General features: G+C 49.0%; 1 protein-coding gene across 1 annotated transcript in view; it reads left to right on the top strand.

Annotated features, from left to right (window-relative positions):
* Window positions 1-18,779, top strand: part of ADGRD1 (adhesion G protein-coupled receptor D1) — a 123,939-nt gene that overhangs the window by 69,077 nt on the left and 36,083 nt on the right. The window lies entirely within an intron of this gene.

Raw genomic sequence — 18,779 nt, 5'->3', positions numbered from 1 at the left:
AGGGGCAATCTCTCTCTCAGATGTAGGTGCAAATCCTCTCTCAACCTGCAGGTGCAATCCTTCTCTCAGCCGTAGGTACAAATCCCTCTCTCAGCCTGCAGATGCAATGCCTACCAATCTGTGGATACAATCTCTCTCTCCACTGTAAGTGCAATCTTTCTCTCAACTGTAGGTGCAATCCTTCTCTTAGCTGTAGGTGAAATCCCTCTCTTAACCTGCAGGTGCAATCCCTCTCCCAGCTGTAGGTGCAATCCCTCTCAGCCTGCAGATGCAATCCCTCTCGGCCTGTGGATGCAATCCCTCTCTCAGCCATAGGTACAAATCCCTCTCTCAGTCTGCAGATATAACCCCCACCTCAAATTTGGTCTTTGTCTTTCCCTTGCAAGGTTCTGCTATATAGAGTTTGGATTTATGAACCATAAATAGGGCTATTTTTCAGAATTTTAGATGCTCTGTAACAGTTAAAATGAATTACCTATCAACATGCTAAATCTTAAAAACGAAGTTTTCCAAACAAACCGGCCAGCTAGATGGAAGGGGACAGCATTTCATTTTGCAAGTGCTCCGAATGGATGGAGCCACCATTCTGCTGCTGGTTGTTCATCCAGCTTCACTTTGGGGTGATCCAGGTCTCAGAGGGGTTCGCTTTCCGGCCCGTCCTCGTGAAGACCCGCTGCGTCGCTGTCTGCTGTGAGGCCGAGCCGCTCTGGACGGTCGTCTCCAGCCCCCACTCCCGGCTCTCCTGGGCCTCCTGGGTGTCCATCGCCTCGCGGGAGCCGTGTTCCTGACAACCACGGGATCGCCTTCCGGACCGGGGTCCCCTGGGCCCAGGGCTGCCCTCAGCAAAACAACAAAACAGAAACCAGGCTATCAGGGTGGGACTGGCATGCAGAACTGCACGCAATTAAAATGCACAACGCCTGCGCCCATAAACACACCTCCCTGGGTAACAAACTCAAGACCACGGACTTGCACGTCACGTGAGCTCCCTCGTGGCCCTCGGCCATCCCTCCCTGCTCCTTCCTGGTCCTCCCGCCTCCTGCCTCTTCCAAGGCCACCAGATCCTTTCTCTGTGGCTGGAGGTCAGCTCGTGCTTTCTCGAGTTGTATGTAAGTGGACCGTGCAGTACTCTTTGTTTCCCTGGCTTTGTTCACACAGCAGTTATGCTGGGATCCCCATGGGGTCCACAGCAGTGGAAAGCTCTTCCTCTGGTCGCTGTGTGGCCATGCCTCCGTCTGTTTGCGCGTTCACGTGCCGATGGACATGGGGTCGCCCTCGCCTTCAGCTGGCGCAGATCAAGCGGCTGTGGACATCCACGCACAGGCGTGCCCTCTCTTTCCTTTTGAACAAGCACCTGCAAATGCGGTGACCAGCTCACGTGGGAGGTGGGTGTGTACCTAGTGAAGAAGCTGCCAGACCGTTTTCAAAGTGGTTGTGACTTTTGCCTCCCCACCAGCAGTGTCTGAGAGTCCTCTGCCACCACCCCTTGCTAATGCCTGGGAACACATGTCCTTCTAATTTTAACCACTTTAATTTGGTGTTCCCTCATGGTGGTTTTAGTTGCATTTTCCTAATGACCAGACATTGAGCATCTTTTCGTGGTTTATTTGCTTTGCAATTATCATCTTTGGCTAAGTGTCCAAATCATTTGCCCACTCTTTAATTTGCTTTTTTATTATTGTTTCGAGAGTTCTTTATATTTTTTGGAAACAAGTCCTTTATCAGATATATACTTTGCAAATATTTTCTTCCAGACGGTGGATTATCTTTTCATTACTTTCCAGTGCATATTAAACATTTACAGAAATAGACCATACTCTTGGCTATAAAACAAGTCTTAATAAATTTAAAACAATTCGACTCGTAAGCAGTGGGTTCTGTTTGCCTCCTCTTAGCAGGGTCTTTTGAAGAACGGTTTTCAGTTTATGAAAGCCTGACCTAAAGCCTTTCTTCAGCAGATTGCCCTGGTAGTGTCACAGCTAAGAAATCTTTGCCTGACCCATGGTTCCACAATTTTCTGTTTTTTCCTAGAAACTTTGTAAGTTGGGCTTTACATGTCGATCTGGATGTGTTTTGCGTTGAGTTTTGTAGATGGTGCAGCATATGGCTGGGAGTTTGGTTTCTTCAGCACGGAGAGCCCGCTGTCCCCGCACTGTAGGTTGTGAAGACTGTCCTTGCTCACTCAGGGCCTTTGCTCCTTTGGTGAAACGCTTGTTCATTTACCGTCGTCTCTTTCTGGACTCTGCCCTTTACCCGTCGTGATGTAAATCCGTGCTGCCTTGGTTATGGACCTTTTTAATAAGCCATTAAATCAGGTAGTGTTAGTCCTGCAACTTTGCTCTTTTTTTCTCAACATTATTGAACCCGCCAACCAATGACTATGGCCCATCTCTCCATTCAGTTAGAGCTTTAATTTCACGTAGCAATGTTTCGTAGATTTCCATGTCCAGGTGTGGTACATCTTTTGTCGTATTTCATATTTTTGGATGGTATTGTAATACTTTTTGTTTTTGTAGTGCATATGTATGGCAATGTATATGTTTTTTGTTTCAATTTCTGATTGTTGCTCATACAGAGAAATCATTTGATTTTGGTATATTGATCTTGTAATTTGCAATCTTGATAAACTCAGATATTAGTTCTAGCGGCTTGTTTGTCGATTACATCTTGTTGTAGATTACATCTATCTAGAAATAGTCTTGTCGTCGATGAACAAAGACAGTTTTAATTCTCTCTTTCCATTCTGGATGCCTTTCATCTCTTCTTGCCTGAAGTCATTGGCTAGGGCCTCAGAACAACACTGAGTAGAAGCTTTGAGAGCGGACGTCGTGCCTCGTCCAGGCTTTCATGGAGCATGCGTTCAGCCTCTTGCCGTTGAGTGGGATGTCGCCGTGGGCTTTGCGTGAGAGACGGTCCCTCTATTCCAAGTTTGCTAAGAATTTTTATCAGGAACGGAGGTTGGGTTCTATTAAATGGTTTTTGGTTTTGTGTTTAAATGTCTGTTGAGGTGATCACATGGGTTTCCCTTTTAATTTACTGTGTTAAATTACACTGATGACCTTTTGAATGTTAAACCCACCTGCATTTATTTCTGTGACAAGCCCCCTCAGTCACACTGTAGTAGCCTTTTCATATATCACTGGACTCGATTTGCTAAAATTTATTTAAAATTTTTGCATTTATATCCATGAAGGGTATTGATCTGAAGTTTCCTTTTTTGTAATGTCTTTATCTAGTTCTGGTGTCTAGTAATGTTGGCTTCATAGACTGAACCTGGAAATATTCTCTGCTGCTCAGTTTTCTTAAAGATTTTGTGTAGGATTGGTATTACTTCTTCCTTAAAATTTTGGTAAAATTCACAAGTGAAACCATTTTCTTTATTGGAAGGTTTTTAACTAAAATCTCAATTTCTTTAATAGATACAGGGCTCCTCAGTGAGCAAGAGTTACTAATTAATGTGTTTTAAGTCTTTTTTCCATTTCTTCCAAGTTTCAAAGAGTTGTTCATGGTATTTCCCTTTTGTTGTTTTGATGCTGTAAGAGTCAGGACTGATGCACCTTCCTTACTCCTGGGTTTTGTAATTTGTACCTTCTTTCTTTTTTCCCCCCATTATCAGCATGACTAAAGGTTTGACAATTTTTTTTGATCGTCTCAAAGAACCAGCTTTTGATTTCATTCAGTTTTCTATTGTTTTACTGTTTTCAAGGTCACTGATTTCCGCTCTCATCTTTATTATTTCCTCCCTTCTTCCTACTTAAGGTATAATGTGTTATTCATTTTCCAGGTTCATAAGGTAGAAGCTGAAGTCATTATTCTGAAAACTAGCTCTTTTTCTAATATTACTGCAATATATTGTCCCCTAAGTATTGCTTTTGCTGCATCTACAGATTATTTTGATATATTGTCTTTTCATTTTTATTCCATTCAAAGCACTTTCTGATGTAGTCTTTGACCCAGGGGTTATTTAGAAGTATATTATTTCATTTCCAAATATTTTGGGATTGTTCAGGTATCTTTCTGCTGTTGATTTCTAATTAAGTTCCACTATGGTGAGAGAACCTACTTTTTATGACTTGAATTGTTTTAAATTTATTAAGACTTGTTTTATGACCTAGAATATCATCTGTCTTTGTAAATGTTTCATGGGCACTTGAAAAATTATGTCACTTGCTATTTTGGGGTGGAATATTCTATAATTGTCAATTAGATCAAGTTGTCAGCATGTTTAAATCTTGCTGCACCCTTGCTGATCGTCGGGGTCTGCTCATTCGATCAGGATCAAGAAAGCAGAATTGAAATCTCTGGCTCTAATTGTGGATTTATCTATTCTTCTTGCAGATTTATCCATTTTTACTTCATGTGTCTTGAAGCTTTGTAATTAGGTGTATATGTTTAAAATCTTGATTAATTGACCTTTTTGTTTCTAAGAAGCATCCTTCTTTATCCCTGGTACTATTCTTTGTTCTAAAATTTCCTTCTTCTGAAATAATTATAGCTTCTCCAGCTTTCTTTTGATTAGTGCTATCATATAGCTTTTGTTTAATTATTTTTATGAGAGAAGTTGTGGGTTTACAGAAAATCATGCAGAAAATACAGTTTCCACCTACCTCCCCAACACATGCAGTTTTTCCCATTATTAAACTTTTGCATCAGTGTGAGGTGCCTTGTTAAAATTGACGCAGTATTATTATACTAACTATCATCCACGGTTTGCTTTAGAATTCACTTTTGTGTTGTACAGTCCTGTATTTTAAAAAAAAAAGTTTTATCTAGTAGCATATATCCAACTTCAAATTTCCCCCTTTTAAACTACATTCAAATATATAAATAAGTGATGTTAATTATATTCACAATGTTGTATATTTTATGTATTTCTATTTTTAACTTATTTGAATCCTTAGATTTAATGTAGATTTATGGTAGGCTGCATATAACCTAGCACTTGTGTTTTCATCCAACATTTCACTGTATTCCTTATGATTGGGGATTTTTAGACAATTTATAACTAATGTGATTTTGATATGATTGGGTGGAAATCTGCAGTCTTGCAATTTGTTTTCTAGTTTTCTCATTTGCTTTTTCTGCTTTCTTTTGGATTTATTGAGTATTTTTGTGGTTCTCTTTTATCTTCATTATTTGCATATTAGCTGCAGCCCTTTTTAAATTTTAGAGGCTGGCTTAGTGTTCACACTGCACCTGCTAGTTTAGCACAGGCTGCCTTCAGTGGTGTTCTCCCACCTGCTGTGTGGGTGTGAGCTTGGTGAGAATAAGCCATTTCTCCCCTTCAGGCGCTGTGCTCCTCTCGGCAGGATTTTATTTCTGTACATGTTCAAATGTCATCACATTGTTGTTATTTTGGCTTAAGCAGTGCATCATATTTTTAAGCACTTCAACAAATAAGTGAAATGTGTGTGCCCCGTTTGCAGTGCCCCCACACTCCTCAGGCACCGCTGTCCTGCAGGAAGCTTCCTTTAGCATTTCCTGCAGAGCAGGGCTCCTGCTGGAAAGTTCTGCTAGCTTTTGTAGGTCTGAAAACGGTTTTATTTTACCCTCATTTCACAAGGCGTTTCCCGTGGCTCCTGGACTGCAGGTGGGCGTGTTCTCCCCCAGCAGCCTGAAGGGGTGCCCTGCTCTCGCCTTGCTCACAGCCCTCCTGGGGAGAAACCGCCTGCCCTCGGGTCTTTATCCGGCCTTGTAGTTTTCACCACTGGAAACCGATGTGTGCCGTTTCTGGAGCATGAAGCTATTTAGCTACATCTTGAGCCTGGTCATGGCTTTTTAGTTTGGGGAGTCAGATTGTCCCAAAATTATACATAATTTGTGTATGGAAAATTGTGAAAGACATTGAAGTAGACCAAAAAGCTCACTGAGCGTCGTCAGTGGAAACCCGCGTCATCTGGGTTATCTGTTTCCACGGGATCTTTCCCCTTTCGTTGTCTTTGGGTTATCTGAGAATACCGGTACAAATTCCAAAGACTCTTGTCCATGGAAGTACCGATCTTGTTTGGCAGAGTGAGTTCATTATCTCCCGTAAATATTGATGAGTTTTGCAGCGTTGTGTCTGTCAAGCACATTTATTGTGGCATTCCCAGTGGCCTCATACATGTATGCGAAGTGACAGCAACATCTTACTGGTTCCTCATTCATTAGGGAGTTAAATGATATTTTTTTATATATTCAGTTTCTATCTGTATGAAAGTCAGGATTTTACCTACTTAAAAAAAAGTTATCCCTTAATAAGTGGGAGGAGACTTTCAAGAGAAGACTTTATCCTCCAATAACTTAAAAAGAGGTGATTTTGTTTTTGCATTCAAGGCCTAGGGAAATTTGGGTTAAGTTATTTTATTTATGAGCTCATAAAATAGAGTAGCAAAAGGGGGAAATGGGAAACGAAGGAGCTTGGCAGAAGTACGTCCCACCATACAAAGGACGAGGCTCACAGAATTTCATTTACAGTTTCTTTCTTAGCAGTTCTGGGGAGGGGCATCGCGAGCTCCTAAGCTGCTGCTCTCCCTCCTAAGTGAAACTGCTCATGTGTCAGGGAAAATAACATCATTTTTAATGTGGTAGGCAAGAGGGTTAGAGACTAAAGCATGATTTGTTAGCAGTAGCACGCACAGAGCCAGGCTGTAAAATAGATCAGATTTTTACAACCTTTTAAGCTTACCCCATTATTTTGACAGAAAGAGAAGTGCTACATTTCCTGAGAGGTTCTGATACAGCCCTCTGTGATGAGGGTGAGGCAGACCTAGAATTGAAATTTCCTGATTATTTGCAAACCTACAGCCCAGAAGATTATATTAAGAGCTCTGTTTGGTAGTCTGTTAGGGAAATTTGTTTTTCTTCGAACTGTAGCATCACTGATAGACATAGAGGCAGTGTTTGCCTGTGCTGATAACAAGCTCTTTTTCGGCATACAGGAGAGGTTCCACTATGAATTAATTAATTGGTCACAGCTCATAATCCCAGAAAAGGGCTTTCTGGCATAGGAAAAGTTCCTGAGATGTGGCATTGGAAAGAAGGTCCAATTAGCATGATTGATTTCAGCCCCAGAGGAGCTCCTTTCCCTGTCGGAGAGCATCTCCGCGGGCTCAAATCCGGCCCTCCTGGAGACCCGGCCCTTGGCAGACAACCGAGCAGGAGGCAGGTTCCCCTGCGGCGGCCGAGCAGGACATGCTGGAAGCCGTGGTTCAAGCTTCCCCTTTCCCCTGTGCTTAGATCACAGCATAGCTGGCATTAAAAGGGAGTTTGCCGAGCATCCTGGAAAATTCAAACCAGGTTTCTAGGGAAAAGTAATTTATAACGCAAATATTCTGTGATCTAGAGACATCTGGGAAGAAAGAACATTCCAGAAAGAGGCCGAGAGGCAAAAGCCGAGCGCTTCTGGGTGGAGCGCGGAATGTGGCACAGGAGGCGGGGAGGAGGCAGCAGCTCGCGGGCCAGCGCGGGCCACCGGGGGTGCTGGCGCTTCCAGGGGAGGCCAAGCAGCTCCTGCAGCTGGGCCGGGGCGCGGCAGGGGGAGGCGGGAGGGCCGCGGCGTCGGGAAGGCGCCGCGGGACCCACAGCCCCCAGCAGCCGGGGAGGGGGGCGAGAAGGAGCCCAGAGTACACTTTCCGCAGGGACCGGGGCGGTGGGACGACGCTTTTGTCCACGACGTGTGTGTTCTGGGTGGAGGATCTCTACTGGAGACAGCCCCGCATCGCAGCTGCGGCGGCCAGTGCTTCCAGAAGGGCAGGTTTCTAGTGCGTGGAGAAGCCTGCGGGGTGAGGAAAGCATGGAAGGGGACTGGCCGCTGTAGAATGACGGAGAAAAGGGTCCTGAGGACAATTAAGGCCCATCTGTCTGGGGGCGTGAGGATGAAACAGGAAACCAGCCGGCGCCCGCCTAGCCCGTCCTGCGGCCGCTGAACGCAGCGGCCTTCCTCACCCTGATGTCGTGGCGGCCCGGGCGCTCTTGGAGGACCTCACCCTGGGCTGGGAGGGTCCTTGGCACAGCCATCTAGTGGCAGGAGAACTCAGGGTGCAGCGAGTGTGCACGCTCAAGACGGGTGCAGGCGCGCTTGCACGAGTCGCGCGCGCCGCGCCTGCTGGGGCTGGTGCTCTTTGTTAAGGCAGCTCCCCCTTTTTTCCCCTTCCGTGTAAATTAGGGCTTGGGGGTCTCAACAGTGTCTTTGGCCTGCCTTACGCAAAAGAGGGACTGGAGTGAAACTGTCCCGGGAGGGGTCGGCGAAGCGTGTGGTGACCGCCGGCCCCTGTCCTCGGTGTCTTCTGGCTTCGGGCCGTGGGCCCTGGGCCTGGGCGGTCGGGGCGCTGACCAAGGATGGCTGTCCTTGGCCTCCACGGCCGAGTCACCACCCTTCCCCTCCTTTCCCTACCTCGATCTCTTCCTCCTTTCTTGCTCGCCTGTTCTTCCTTCTCCATGCAGCACTGAGACTGAGCTTTCGTTCTTTTACCTTTATTACTTTATTAAAAAGTAGAAAGTCTTCAGGAACCGGGACAGCGGTTCCTGGGTCCTGCTCGTCTGGCAGGAAGGAGCTCCGAGGCCAGCGTTCAGCTCTGTGGCTTTGGAAACTTCCATGGATCCGCTCCCTGCCGCCCCCGACACTAGATGTTCTCTGCGGGCCCAGGTCTTATATTTCTTGGTATCCCTCCAGAGTGCTCAATTCCAGTCCTTACACAAGTTCTCTGTAAATCTTTGTTGCTTGTGGGATTGCAGGGGAGGCAGCATGAAGGAATGGGAGCTGGGCACGGGTGTCTTGGGCGCTCTTGCCAGGATCTATCTGAGTTACGTTGGGTTTGCCTTGTTACTGCACTTGTGAGCTGGAGCCACAGTTTTACTCTTCTCTTTGATCTGTCTTCATTTCTGATGTTCCAAGATTCCTTCTTTGATCATTTCCATTCTGTTTGAAGAACTAACTTCAGGGAAGCAGATGTGGCTCAATGGATAGAGCATCCGCCTACCACACAGGAGGCCCAGGGTTCAAACCCCGGGCCTGCTGACCTGTGTGGAGCTGGCCCATGCGCAGTGCTGATGCACACAAGGAGTGCTATGCCATGCAGGGGTGTCCCCAATGTAGGGGAGCCCCACGCACAAGGAGTACGCCCCTCAAGGAGAGCCACCCCACGTGAAAAAAGTGCAGCCTGCCCAAGAGTGGCGCCACGCACATGGAGAGCTGACACAGCAAGATGACACAACAAAAAGAAACACAGATTCCCAGTGCCGCTAACATGAATACAAGCGGACATAGAAGAACACACAGTGAATGGACACAGAGAGCAGGCAGCAGGGGAGACAGGGAGAGAAATAAAAAATAAATCTTTAAAAAAGAAAAACTAACTTCGGACATAGAGTAGGTCTGCTGGCAACAAATTCTCTTAGTCTTCCCTCTTCTGAGAATGTCTTTATTTCTCCTTCATTTCATTTGTTATTGTAATCAATTTTATTGAAACTTATTTACGAACATACAATCCATCTAAAGTGAACAATCAATGGCATTTTGAATAATCAGAGTTGTACATTCATCACTTAATATTAGAATATTAGAGAATTTTCATTATGCCAAAAAAAAACCACTCCAAAACAAACAAAAAACCCTACCCTTAGTAATTACCTCTCAATCTCTCTATCCTTCCTCTGCCATACATAACTGCTACTCTATTTCCATTTCTATAATTTATTTGTATTTGCATTTTGTATAGATGGAGTTGAACAATAGATAGTACTTTTGTCTAGTTTCTTTCACTTAGCATGCTTCCTTTTTTACCATTGATGGAAGATTATTTATTACCATACACTACTGTCCATAGTTTGTTTTGTTTGTATTTTTTCCAAATACCACCTTGATATTAACACTTACAACATTAACGTACATTCTTTCTGTTTCTCAGAAAAACATTCTTATACATGCAATATTAACCTTACTCCTTTTTCACATGAGGGTTCACTGTTATACAGTCTCAAGTTTCATTTTTTAGCTTTCTTTCTAGTGATATGTATGACCTTAGGCTTTCCCTTTCAACCACTGTTATACCCCTATATTAATGCTACTAATTACAAACACTGTGATGTGCTTTCACCATTCCTATTCATTTCCAAGCATTTCCAAACAATCTTTTTTACCAATTTTGCACAAATTAAACCTCAGCTTTCCATTCTCTAACCTTTTATTTTCTGGTGACCTATATTCTAGCTATTAACTCCATGAGTTTGCTCATTATATTTAGATCCTATTAGTGGAATCATACAGTATTTGTCCTTTTGTGGCTGGCTGGCTTCACTCAATGTCATGTCCTCCAGGTTCATCTATGTTGTCATGCTTCATCACTTTCATTTCTTCTTACAGCTGTGTAATAGTCCATCTTGTGTATAGACCAGTTTGTTGACCCTTTCATCAGTTGACGAACACCTGGGTTGTTTCCATCTTTTGGCAATTGTTAATGCCACTGTGAACTTCACTGTGCACATGTCTGTTTGTGCCACTGCTCTGAGTTCTTCGGGCACATACCCAGTAGTGGCACCGCTGGGTCACGTGGCAGCTCTTCCTTAGAAGCAGCACACTTCCACAGTGGCTGGACCATTCTGTATCTCCACCAACAATGTATTTCCCTTTCATTTCTGAGGGTTGTTTTCACCAGATATAAAATGTAGGGTTGGCAGTTCTCTTCTTCCAGCACTTGAAAAATGTTATGGTCCTTCCTTTTGGTCCCCAACGTTTCTGATGAAAAATTCACTGTCATTCCAATTGCCTTTTCTCTCTTGCTGCTTTCAAGATTATTTTCTTTGCCTTTAGTTTTCAGACATTTTCTATGATATGTCTTGGTATAAATTTCTTTGGGTTAATACTGTTTGGGATTTGTGCATCACCTTGAATTTTCTGCAATTATTTCTCAGAATATTTTTTCAAGTATTTCAAACTGAAAGGAAGTTTTTCATCTCCTTCTAAGACTCCAAAAACATAAACACTAGCTCTTTTGTTGTTTTCCATGGCTTCCTGGTGTTCCTTTGTTTTCAGTCTTTTTTTCTGTGGTTCTGATTGGTAATTTCTATGATTTCATCTTCAAGTCCACTTATTCTTGCTTCTGTCTTCATTCTCCTGCTAAGCCCATCCATTGAGTTTTTATTTCAGTTATAGTATTTGCAGTTCTAAGATTTCCATTTCTTCTTTATATCTTCAATGTATTACTGATACTTTCTATTTTCTCATTTTTTCAAGAGTATTTATATTTTCCTAAAGCATTTTTTTAAATGATTGCTGCTTTAAAAGTCCTTGTCACTTAATTCCAGTGTATAATTCAGTGTTCATATCTGTTGACTTTCTTTTCTCATTCAAGTTGATATTTTTCTGGTTCTTAGTCTGATAAATGGATTTTAAATGGTATCCTGGACATTTTGGTTGTTATAAGACTGGACCTTATTTAAATTTTTTGCTTTAGCTGATCTCCTCTGATGTCATGCTGACGGGACAAGGGTTGTGCTACCTTGGTACTGCCCGCTGGGAAAGAGAGTCCAAGTTCCACACTCAGCCTCCTTTGACAGCTTGGTGGAGGAGCGACTCCTGAACCCGCTGGGCTGAGGTGGAGGAGTGCGCCTGACGTGCAGGTGTGCGCCTGACGTGGAGGTGTGCGCCTGATGAGGTGTGCGCCTGACGTGGAGGTGTGCGCCTGACATGGAGGTGTGCACCTGACGTGGAGGTGTGCGCCTGACGTGGAGGTGTGCACCTGACGTGGAGGTGTGCGCCTGACGTGGAGGTGTGCGCCTGATGAGGTGTGCACCTGACGTGGAGGTGTGCACCTGACGTGGAGGTGTGCACCTGACGTGGAGGTGTGCGCCTGATGAGGTGTGCGCCTGACGTGGAGGTGTGCGCCTGACGTGGAGGTGCGCGTCTGGGGTGGAGGTGTGCACCTGACGTGGAGGTGTGCGCCTGATGAGGTGTGCGCCTGACGTGGAGGTGTGCGCCTGACGTGGAGGTGTGCGCCTGATGAGGTGTGCGCCTGATGTGGAGGTGTGCGCCTGACGTGGAGGTGTGCGCCTGATGAGGTGTGCGCCTGACATGGAGGTGTGCACCTGACGTGGAGGTGTGCGCCTGGGGTGGAGGTGTGCACCTGACGTGGAGGTGTGCGCCTGATGAGGTGTGCGCCTGACGTGGAGGTGTGCGCCTGACGTGGAGGTGCGCGTCTGGGGTGGAGGTGTGCGCCTGACGTGGAGGTGTGCGTCTGGGGTGGAGGTGTGCGCCTGACGTGGAGGTGTGCGCCTGACGTGGAGGTGTGCGCCTGATGAGGTGTGCGCCTAACATGGAGGTGTGCACCTGACGTGGAGGTGTGCGCCTGGGGTGGAGGTGTGCGCCTGACGTGGAGGTGTGCGCCTGATGAGGTGTGTGCCTGACGTGGAGGTGTGCGCCTGACGTGGAGGTGCGCGTCTGGGGTGGAGGTGTGCGCCTGACGTGGAGGTGTGCGTCTGGGGTGGAGGTGTGCGCCTGACGTGGAGGTGTGCGCCTGGGGTGGAGGTGTGCGCCTAATAGAACTCCCTCCTGGCCAGGAAGGAAAGGGTGTCTGTGCCCTTCTTTTCATGTGGCACTCCCTGGGACCATGCGGGGCGCTTGTACCACTGGGTGGGGATGAAAGTCCGAGATACCAGCACTGATGCCACCTGGTACCGCCCTGGCTGGAGCGAGGTGTGGGTGTCTTGCTACGCAAAGCCCGCTCAGAGGATCCGCGTTAAATGAAATGCATCACGGGAGGAGCAGATGTCACGCCCAGGGGTCTGCAGGATTCCCCACCGCCAGGGGTCTGCAGGACTCCACCTGCGCCCCCCTGTCCCCCGGATACTGTGGGCAGGGAGCCCTGAGCCTCTGCGAGGCCAGAACGAGGCACCAAGAAGAAGCAAGGTGAGGCGGGGTCAGGCATCCTGGAGCCCACACGCAAGATGCTGAGCTATTCACACCCCGCATCCCAAGCTGGTTCACCTGGTGGCTAGTTCCATGTCCCCAAGTAGAATGCAGCCAGGCAGAAGGTCCTGGCATACGGCACAGGGGCGCCTACCCCTGCACTCACCTGCATTCCCCCTGGCTAGGCGCGTGACTTGTAGAGGATCTGAAGCTGATTCAACTCTTTTTTAAAATTAAAACACTTTCAATTTTGAAAGAATTTTTCATTCACAGGAAGTTGCAAATGGTCTCGTGTAGTCCTCATGATTCCATCTTACAGAAATACAGTGCGATATCCAACAGGAAAGAGACGTCGCTGCAGGGTGGGGCGCGGTGCAGACCCTCCTGGAGGGTGTCGGAAGCACCACCACCTCAGTGCACCAAGCTCCCCACCTCCAGAAGGAGCCCCGTCCCCTCCCTGCGTTTCACACCATTCCCGCCCCAGCCCCGTGTCCAGCCTCTGGTTGTTCATTCTGAGGATGGTGCGTAAATGGAATCACCGGGAGCTTTGAGACCCGTCCACTTGCTGCGTGCATCAGTAGTTGGCACCTTTTGCGGCTGAGCAGGGCTGCACAGTGGAGATGACCATAGTTTGTTTAACCAGTCGCCTTTTGAGGGACAAGTGGCTGTTCTCAGTGTTGGGCTGTCGTAAGTAAAGCTGCTCTGAAAAATCATGTACAGGTTTTCCTGTGGGTACGTTTATATTCTTCCGGGATAAATGTGTCGGGATGCAATTGCTGTATCATATGTATGTTTAATATTTTAAGAAGCTGCCAAACTATTTTACATTCCTGCCAACAGTGTCTGCAAGAGCCACTTTCCTGCATCCTCGCCAGCATTTATTACAATCACTGCTTTTAAATTTAGTTGTCCCCATTGTGGTCTTAATTTGCATTTCCCTAATGGCTAGTGATGTTGAACATCTTTTGTGCTTATTTGCCACGTATATATCTTCTTCAGTCAAATGTCTCCTCATGTCTTTCGCCCATTTTCTAATTTGATTTTTTTTTATTTAGAGTTGTTTCTATTTAAGATCTTGATATGAGTCCTGTGGCAGATAGGTGGTTTGCAAATATTTTCTTCTACTCTGTAGCTTGTCTTTTCATCCTCTTAACAGATTATTTTGCAGAGCTGAAGTTTTTTATTTTGATGAAGTCCTATTTATCGAGTTTTATTTTATGGATTGTGTTTTTGATGTCATAGCTAAGAACTCTTCATTGAGTTCTAGGTCCCAAAGATTTTCTCCTCTGTTATCTCCTAAAAGGTTTGTAATTTTCTGGCTTATGTTTAATCTATGAGCCATTTGAGTTATTTTGTATACGTTTTGAGCTTCAGGTTGAGATTCTGTCTTTTATTATTTTCTTGGCCTGTGGCTGTCCAATTCTCCGGACCATTTGTTGAAAACACTGTCCTTCTGCCACTGAATTGCTTTTGTATCTTTGTCAGAAATCGGTCGGCCATGTTTGTGGGCTATTCCTGGTTCCCTGTTCTATTCCATTTATTCATGTGTCAATCTACCATGCAGTTGTGATTGCTGTAGCTATGTAATGTCTTGAAATTGTTTAAAATGATTCCTTTAGTATTATTTCAAAATTGTTTTAGCTTTTCCAGCTCCTTTTCCTTTCTATATGAATCTTATAGTCTTGTTCATATCTACAAAAATTCTTGCTGGGGTTTTAATGGGAATTGCATTAAACCTGCATACCCATTTGGGGAGACTACATCTTTACTGTGTTGTCTTCCAATCCTTGAACAAGGTATGTCTCTCTATTTATATCTTTAATTTAATCAGTGTTTTATAATTTTCAAGAATATAGGTCCTGTACATGTTTTGTTGGATTTACACCTAGAGATTTCACTTTCTTTGGAGTGATTTTAAAGGACATTGCAATTTTAATTTCCATGCTCACTGTTCATTGCTAATTTATGGAGATGCAGCTGGTTTTTGAATGTGTATCTTGGGTCTGCTTCCATGCTAGACTCATTTCGTCGTTCTAGGAGTTCATTTGTAGATTGTTTTGAAGTTTCCTGTGTAGACAACTGTGTCCTTTGCAGATGGGGCCTGCTTTATTTCTTCTTTTCTGATCTGTGTGTCTTGCTTCCTCAGTGAGAGCACACGCCCGTGTGCTGTCCGCACTCCTCAGGGCAAAGCGGTCGGTCTCCCACTTAGCAGGAGGTAGCACCACGCTGTTTTTGGTAGATGTTCTTCATTAAACTGAGGAAGTTCCTCCTCTCTTCCTATTGTTTTGAGTGTTTTTTTTTTCCTGTTTTAATGGATATATGATCATGAGATTTTCTTTTTCTTTATCCCGTTATATGGTGGGTTACACGGATTGATTTTCAAATATTGAGCCAGCTTCAGGCCCTGCCGCGTTCCAAGTGCAGACCGCCAGCATCTATCATGTAATCCGTGTTCCCTCTAACCATCACCGCCCGTGCCTCATGGGTACCTGCAGCACAGTTTATGGGACCATAACAAAGAGTAATGATGCTCGGTCTTCTTAAGGAGACTATTTCTTGATGGAGAGAGGTTATTCAGGAAAATTGAGGCTCTCCTGTTTTCTATAGGAAAAAAAGTGCTATTCAGTGGATTTGTCTTAATTCAGACAAATCCTAATGTGTTGTTCATGCAAGCAGCCTTTTAAAGGAGTTTTCCCTCAGCGCGTGTGAATTAATCCCATCCTCAGGGCCAGCTTTGAGCCGGGGCTCCGTGTTCTCCTCGCCCCACCCCTCTGCCGTCCCCTTTGTCCCTCCCCAGCTCCTCCCGCTCCACGCTCCAGCTCTTCCGCTGCGTCTTCCCCAGCTGCGGCGAGGCCAGGCGGCCGCCCCTGACCCGCGCTGCTGCCTGGAACCTGCTGCTCTGCCGCCAGACGGGAGGGCTCAGCGGGGGCAACGGGAAGGGCTCGGGGGCTGCCCGCGTCTGGGCTGATTTCGCAACAAAACAGCCCACACGTGGGAAAGCCAGCTCCTGGGGAGCCCCGGGGGCGGCAGCTCTCGGGAGGGGCCTCCGGCTTGGCCGTGGGCTCAGCCGGCTGCGGGGGCTGCGGGGCTGGGGCGGGAGCCACGGGACACGCCGAGGGCAGCTGCTCTCCACCCGGGCGGCGGCGGCGGGCGGCCTCGGGCCTGTCCTGTGTACTGCAGTCCGGCCTTTCCTGATCCGGATTTGCCGCCGCAGTGGCAGTTCCCTTGGTACTGGTGTAGCTGAGACCCCCGGGCTCGGGCCCCTGCTGTGCGCGGCTGCCTCTGGCGACGAGGGCAGGGGTCTGCGGGGCCGTGGGCGCAGGCGTGTTACAGAGCGCGCTCCCTGCGGTTTCATGGCGTGCACGGGTGTGCGCTCGGCTGCTGTCGGTGTCCTCAGCAACTCGGGGAGGGGCCGGCCTCACGTCTCAGAGTCAGGGAGGGGCGCCTGGACATCGCCAGACCCCTCGACTTCTGCTGAGTGGTCTAAAAAGAAGTTACCGCCTTCCGTCCTGAGAGTCCCCCCTCCCGTGAGCGTCTCCAGGGCAGCCGGTGGGCCCCTCTCCTGTCCCCCCCACCCCAGCTCCTCGGGCCAGGGCCCCGGGGTTGGGGGGGTGGCCACAGGCCCTTTCTTTGGACTTTGGGGAGCTCTGGCGTCTTTCTGGGCCGCCTGGGCACTGCAGGCATTTCTGGGGGTTCGCAGGTAGGGGAGGGGCCAGATGGGGAGCAGGGGCCCCGCAGCGGCCAGGCAGGCCCTGCTCCGCTTGAGCTAAGTGGAAGGCCTCTGGGTGGCCGCGGAGGAGTCAGTTAAACGAGCAGGCCACGGCCCCAGTGGCCTGTCACAGGAGTGGCCAGCACCAGTGGTTGGTAAACAAGACCTGGCGCTGCGCGTCGGCCACGGGGGCCTGGGAATAGCCACCACGATGTCAGGACCAGCTGGCTCGGCTGCCGCGGGCCTCCACAGGTGCGCTCGGGCTCCGCTTTCCTCGCCGTCCCCGGCGGCGACGGGGCGAGGCTGTGCTTCCACGTGTGAGCTCGCTCCTTCCAGGGGGCCGCCCTGGGCTTGCTGTTCACGCCTTTACGTGGAACGTGGTGGCTCCGGGGCCCGTGGCCTCTGCATCCTGGAGCGCGTGGCTCCCTGCCTGCCGTGGCCCCGCTCCCGGGGGCCCCTGGAGTGGACAGGGCAGTGGCCGTCCGGCTGGGCCTTCCACCTCCCTGCGGGTCCCTCCGCAGCCCTGGCTGAGGGACGGGGAGACCTCACAGCCCTCTCCAGGGCATGGACAGGGGCGCCACGAGGCAGGCACCGCCCTGATGGGCGGCCGGTGGAGCTCTGGAACCAGAGGAGCCCCAAGCTGCGGCCGACCGAGGGTGCTGGGGCTGAGTCTCTAGGCGCAAGCAACTCCAGGTCTTTAAGGGGACGTGGCCAGTGACGGCACTCACAGCGTGTGGCGGGGGCCGGGCACCGGGTCTGGCAGCATTTAGGACGGAGCTGGTGCTGGCAGGAGGGCAGGGTGGTGAGCCTCCCGCGACCTGGGAGCTGGGCAGGGAGCAGCCTGTCCCCAAGCCGAAGGCCAGGGCTGGGAGGACGAGGTGCGGCCAAGCGCCTGGAGGGCGTTGCGCGTGGGCGCAGAGCTTCATCTTGTATCCGGAAGTGAGCCCTGTGGAGACCGAAGAAGCTAGCATGAGTGCGGTGGCAGCTGTCACCTATTTGCAACTTTATGACAAACTGTCATATCACGTTTTTCTTATTTATCTTTTTCCTTTTTTTCTTTTTCGTATTACACATATACGTATCGATGCACAGACTTGCCCCGCACCAACTTAACTGCCAGTCCTGATGGCCAGCGACCCTGCGCCTCCGCAGCGGAGGGCTTGCCGGGGATTTGGTCTCGCTCCCTCCCAACAGGCTGGGTTCCCAGCCCCACCCAGGGGGCCAGGCGCACGCTGTGGGGATGTCGGTGCGGGGGGATGCGCCTGGGGAAGGCCCCGGGGCCTCCTGCTCGGTCCTGGCAGTTCCTGGGTCACCCCCTGCAGGGCACCCGGGAGGCTTAGGCGCTCCTGGGGTGAAGGCACACAGGGCCGCCCCGTGCCGCGCCTCCTGTGGCTGGGAGAGGGCTGCACGGTGCGTTTCCCCGGCCACGTCGGCGCCAGCTTATCAGGACCCTGTTGTCCTGGTTGCTGGCCCTGGCTGGCCTCTCTCCGGCGCCGGCCACCTCGCAGCCGGGTTGTCTTGTCTCTCGGCTGCCCTGGCGTGACTCCCCTCGGCTCTCCTGCCTGCCTGGGCTGCACTAGTGCCCCTGCCACCTCTGCTCCGTCTCTTTCTATTCTGGCCCCACCAGGCCCTCGGCTCCCCACTGCCGGCCACCAGCCTGCCCCCTGCCTTCCGATCTTCTGCTCCTCGAGGGAACACAGCTGGTTTTAAGGTGGTTTAATGTGCAAATGTTGGCATTTTCCTCTATCAGCAAGAACTTTGGAGGCCCAGATGAAAGAACAATAAGCACTGCTTGGAAAACTGAAGTAGATTCACCTGCATTGGGGCCATTTGAGTTGGATTTTAGAGGGTGAGTAGGAGTTTGCTAGGCAGAGAAGGGGACAGCAGCCTTGCCTGGAGGCAGCAGGGGCAGCCCCGGCCGTCCGCCCACCTGAAGCCACAGGAGTCACCCAGCGTCCTCCCGCCTCCGCGCTGCCCGGCCTGCCATGGCCCTGCCTCTCGGTGCTCCCTGGAGACCACCCGGGCCCAGTCCTGCTCTAGGGTGCGCCAGCGCCAGCCCGTGCCTCTGAAAGCTCCACGCCCGACCAGGGGTCCCCGGGCCAGCGCAGGGGATTGGGACGCACTTTCTGATCCATTTTGGGCATCCTCTTGTAACTCAGCTCCCCGTGTAACTTCAGCGCCTTCTTT

The sequence above is a fragment of the Dasypus novemcinctus genome, chromosome 19 (assembly GCF_030445035.2).
Source record: "Dasypus novemcinctus isolate mDasNov1 chromosome 19, mDasNov1.1.hap2, whole genome shotgun sequence".
Classification (NCBI taxonomy): domain Eukaryota; kingdom Metazoa; phylum Chordata; class Mammalia; order Cingulata; family Dasypodidae; genus Dasypus; species Dasypus novemcinctus.
This window is presented reverse-complemented; position numbering and strand designations above follow the sequence as displayed.